This window comes from Clarias gariepinus, chromosome 21 (genome assembly GCF_024256425.1).
Source record: "Clarias gariepinus isolate MV-2021 ecotype Netherlands chromosome 21, CGAR_prim_01v2, whole genome shotgun sequence".
NCBI classification, from domain to species: domain Eukaryota; kingdom Metazoa; phylum Chordata; class Actinopteri; order Siluriformes; family Clariidae; genus Clarias; species Clarias gariepinus.
In genome coordinates, this window is record NC_071120.1 from 28,383,094 (window position 1) to 28,389,093 (window position 6,000).

Sequence of the window (6,000 nt, forward strand, 5' to 3'; positions counted from 1 at the left end):
CAGATGTTAGTATAATATATAAATATAAATCTATAAATAATTTCCTTTTAGGGGATTTTGTTGGGCTTTTTATAAGTGTTTCCATCAGAGAGACACCTGTGATGTTTTATATACACAGTATGCTGGGGGCATGCCATGTTGGATTTTAGAGCTTGGAGAGAAACGTCATGCAAATTGTCTTCAGTCTGCTTCGCTAAGGGCTAAGAAGTAGATTAGCTAACAACAACAACAACAACAACAAAAATAACAATGCAACTACAACCATAACCTGAATTTGCATTTAATAACTAATAGAAATAATTACTGTAAAATATGTAAATAAAATTAAACAATATTATAATATAAACTGTGGCCTAGGTTACTTATATACTATTACTCTTTGCAGTTTAGAGTATGAGAGTGTTAGTACATTTGTACGAACAAAGGACGCGATTTTATCCAATAATCTGCTTCAGGTTTTTCTCTGGAGGACGACGAGCTGTGAGTCGGCTGGATTTGTTGTGGTCCAGAGGAAGGAAGAAATCCAGACATCTTGCTTTTAGTTGTTTTACTAATTGTCACACGTGTACAATTAAGTACAGTAAATGGGTTAAAAATGTTTTCTGTAAGGAGAAATGTGTTTCTGTAACATGTATGGAAAGAGTCTCCAGTGTCAGAGGTAAAGCTGTAACTGTGAGTTCTCTTCAGGACAGAGGAGTGTACTGTACACACTGTGTTGTGGTTTGTTAGTAACAAGCCAAGCTGCTGATTTATTAACTAAAGTGAAGAGAGAGACAGGTGAGGGAACGAGTGTTTATAGCTGCTATAACGTAAAGTGACATCAAGATCTCAGTCATTTCAGTAAAGTTCCACATTAATTGCTAGAAGATGGCGCCTGGATGTCAGACTCGTTCAGGGAATTTCCGTTTTCAGTCACAGCGTCTTTAATCCGCGCTCCGCCCGACAGAAAGGCCCCGAGGAAGCGGCAAGTTTCAGCCGATGGTGAAACAGCGGAGAAACTGTTTATCTCTAATCACAGCCTGTCACTTTTCACTTCACTCTCAAATAAATTCAGGGGTGTCTTTTATTCCACAGCTATTCAGGACTTTAAATTAATCAGCTTACACTTCACACGCCCGCGTCTGCCAAAAGAGCTAGCCTCGCGCTGACAGCAGAAAGTGCCGTCCATCAAAAAAAAAAAAAAAATGAAAAGAAGCCACAATAATGTGCTTAAAAAAAACCCAAAAAAATAAAACAAAACAAAGCCTAACACAAAAGAACATGCAGGAACACCGCAGAGGCTCAGCTGACTGTATCGCTCATAAAAAACCCATCAATCTGCGTCCGAGAGCCTTTGTGATTTCCAATAAAGGCGTTTAATGGTGTGACTGCGGCGCAGCGGCTCACTTTGTGAAGGACCTTGAAGTTCAGAGCGAGTTAAGGACACAAACACTCGTCTCTTCCCAGCCTCCATTCATCACGCTGACAGATTTCGCCTGGTGGAAATAAATGGATAAACAGGAGATTAAATGAAGGACGTGTGGGCCGGGCTGCGAGCGAACACAAACCTAATGATCCGCTTACAGAATGGATCAATAGCGCTCGAACCGCTCGCAAAAAGTCTCTATATCTAAAGTCAATAGACACCAGTACTGAATCATTTTATTACTAATAATATATATATTATTAATTATTTATTTCCTAATTTTTAAATAGGAATTGACATCATTTTTGTGGTTTAGGAAGTTATTACGTATTAAACGATGACCTGCTTATTAGGTAAAAGTAATAAATGTCCCAGTAGTTTGTTATTACACCAGGATGTCCTAATTAATGTTTTAGTATAAATAATTTCTAATTTAATAAAAAACAATGCCTACTGTAAAAGATTTAATTTGTTTTCTGCTTATTATTTCAGAAGCTACAACGCTAACTAGCTTCCAACACAAGGCTGAATCCCAAATCCATCTCTAACCCCTGATCAAGGGCACTACATAGTACACTCTACATAATGCACTTTAATGCTATTTGGGATTCGACCCCAGAACCCTGAAGTTGATGGAGCTGATATTCATATACACGGTACGAGTACCGCTAAGAGTTTAACACCACTCTCACCTCCTGTTAATTACACTAACTGTCAGTCACCATCTCCGCCAGTCGCAGTTAGTTAGTTTCGCCAGACGTGGAAGGTATATGTGTGGGCGAAGCAAAGTAACTGGTTAAATTAAAAAAACTAATCATAATCAGTTGATAATAAATGGTGTTTGTGGAACTGTTGTATAAAAGCGATATCACACTCGAGGTCATGCTGTTGTGCTAAATATCAGCACAGCTGTGATATCTTCACCCTCATTCCTACGACCGCATCACAGCCGTGCTGATATTCAGTACAACGAGTGTGATTTTTTAAAGTATACCACTTAAATGATAATAATGTGATTATTGTTTTATAAATATATAAGTGTATAAAACTAATTTATTACATACAGTAATTAATATATATTTTAAAATGATTACCCTTTAATATAATTCTAGTTATTATTGTCAGATTTGTTTTTTATCTCCATGCTCGCTTTGAACTCTTGACCTCCCAGAGTCACGCTCTATCGATTTCAACCATCCCCGCTGCTCTGTTACCATGGTAACACCGAGACACTGAGGAGTGGTGACACGCCAGAGGTTGCTTCCTGTCTCCCGATGAGAAGCGGCGCGAGCGGGCTGACGGTTCGGCTCTGACAGCCCGCTGTTACTGAGCTCAGCCTTCAATCGCGTGTCGCTGCCCGCGCCGCTGCTACAGGGAGCAATTCAGCTCACTTAAAAGTAAACTAGGCTGCAATTTCCTTCCCTCCATGTCTGATGAAAAGAGGCAGAGGCCCTTTGTCAGAGCAGGATGTTCCAAGCAGCCGGAGCTTCAGCTGCCTGAGACATGCGTCTCATAATCGAATGGGTTTTTATTAAGAATCATTTCCCTTTCTTAGAGATCTGTATAGTTCCACATACTGAAGCTGTTAGAGTTCCTTATGAGCAGGAAGTCATTACACAGCATTTACTGTATATCTCACCGCTGCTGAGTTCTGCGCTCTGATTGGTCGGAAGGTGTTGATTAATTCTTCGCAACAGCAGTTTATATTAGTGCGCTTGTTCTGATACAGTATCGTTTCTATAGCAACGGCTTATTTTTATCTAAAAATGGATTTCAAATGCCCGGTAATAACTCCATTTTCTGTCACCTTGAAAGAGTTTTGTGGTTTTATTGTAACAGATTGTATTTTTTCATTTTAAAAGAGAGGAAAGTCAGGCTGAGCTTAGAGCTCAAAAATAAAGGAAAATAATCAACATTAGGATATTGTACTGTAACAGCACGACTGTATTTTGTGTATGAAATGAAAAGTGACATACAGTAAGTCACAGCTCAGGTCGGTAAAGTGACACTTTGTAATAATCTCCGCTGTTATTTTTCTCCCTGTTCATCATCTCCGGTGTGGAAACGATCAGAAACGCTTCACTCCATCGAGCAAACGGCGCTATCGATTAGCACTCGCAATTCAGCCCAATCAATCTCCATCACCCGGTGGACATTTTTCCCATTATGTTTCATTTCAGAGACAGACTGATGATCCTCACGCGGTCCTGAAGGGCGCTGAGAACCACGGGGCACTTTTCCATCAAAATGAAATATGAAGCAAACAAACAGAAACAAACAAACAAACAAACAGTCCCCATCATTGTTTATGCAAATCTGAAGCTTGTGCTTTGTTTCTCTTGTAAAATAGGAGCTTCTGGTGACCGAGCAATAAACAAACGCAGTGTATAAGAAGCTTATAAACTTACAGTTCCAGGATAGTTTTTGTTAAATTCTGAATAACATTATTGGTGATTCCTTCACTCAGTGCTCTGCTCTTACTCAGACTTCTGAACTTAACACATTCGGGTGTTTCTACCGGATAAAATACAGAAATCCGGAGAAACCCGGGGTAACACAGCTCTATAATAATTAGAACACAGCGCATTAAATTAAATTAGCTGACTATTGATAAAGGAACTCTATTAGGGAGAATTTAAAAGCTAACCATAACGTAATCTTTCTCCTTCACGTCACGGATCGTCGGCTCTCCGGCTCGGTACGACGCACTCATCTCGCACGCCGTGCTCCGTACTTTGAGTTTTTGACCAGGAGAAAATGAGTATTGACTTTCCATTCGCAGGAGAGCACTGGAGTGGGACTTCAGGATTACACTCCAACACGCCGCTTATTTCCCACCGCGGCTCGCTCGCGTCCGAGGAGAAATGAAGCTGTCAAGGAACACGCTCCTGACGTATGGGAGGATGAAGAGATTCGCTGCTGCATCACTAATGACAAAAAAGGTTTAGAGTGAAGAAAGTACAAGGTGCTTTAATGTGTCACATGGGTTTAATGTGAGACTTTAACGTGCTTCATGGTGTTTTTGTGGGTTTTTTTCTGGAAGGTGAAAACACCGCAATCACACACGTGTGCAGGTCCAATCAAACTGGAGTGAGGGAAGGTGATTGGATTCGATCCTGAATCGATTCAACCGCATGAAGTGACGCCAACAGGCTGTAGATTTTGTGCTGCAGGTGACATTTTTATGTGGAGCCAAAGGACAGAGCGGATGCACAGACCTGTAGAAACATCATACTGTAGTTCTCAACATTCAATGCGAACAAGAAAAAAATTTATACTGTACATATGATCTTATATTTATCGTAGTGTCACTTTCCAATTGTTTATCATTTGCACTCATCAAATCTTTGAGACACAAACACCAGGATCAATTTAAACCAGGTTGTTTGATTTGTGAATTTGGATGGTCATGTGATCACACACTATCTTGAATACGGTGTTTAAATAGTTAAAGAGTAGACACTGGACCTGAGCTTAGCATTATACACATTGATTTAATCAGCGTTCAGGATCACACACGTCCGCAGTATAGAGATATATACTGTATATTATACATTTATATGAACAGCTAAGCTGGTGAGATGTTTCTCTTTGACAGAAATCTTTTTCTTCTTTTAGCAAGTGGTTTCATGCGCTAGGCAGCTAACAGTGATTACAAAGATGTTTTTCCAAAACCTGTCTGATGTTTTGATTTGGACTGGATAAAAAAGCAGTAGGAAATTAGATTTGTATAACAAACATCAGAAAATGAAATTTTAAATAAGTCCTACTAAGTTTGATTTCTATTCTGATGAGATAATGACAAAAGGGGCGGAGCCATCAGAACCATTCACGGTCCTAAATTCTCGAAATGGCTGACAAAGTGATAAAAACCAGAGATAAACTGCAGACACACAAAAAAAAATCTGAAGGATGTCATAATTATATATAACTGGCAGAAGCCAGTCAGTGGGCGTGGCCAGGCAGAGCCAGAGAAGACGTAAAGCTTTACACTTTTTAATTAAAAACAATTTTTAGACACCCTTATCCAGACACAACTGTACATCTGAGCAGTTGAGGGTTAAGTGGCAGCTTTGTGGTTCTGGGGTTTGAACCTGTGACCTGCTGATCAGCAGTCTGATGTCTTAATGACTGAGCTCCCCCTGCTGGAATGTAGAAGGAAACCCACTAAGCACACAAAGAACCCACACACACAAACCCGAGGTGGGAATCGAACCTTCGACCCTGAATTGTGAACCCACAGTGCTAACACCAACGCCATACATTATATTTCATAACTATTGCATCATGACATGGTATACATTTTCTCTTTTACTTATTCCCATCTAAAGACCTAATTACGACACGTTTCAGTCATGAAAAAAATATTTAAATACCCAGACTACTAACTATGAGAGAGGATAAATGAGGCTCTATTTTCATCAGGACTGTTTATTTTACAGCCTGATCTGCTCTGAGACGACCTTGAGCGAGGGAACACAACACTACCAAATAGCACACATTATTATTATATTTTCCTCCAGCAGAATGCACTTCTGATAAAAGCACAGATTTTCAGTCTGTAGAGAAACCTCCTGTTTGAGGCGAATGGAAAT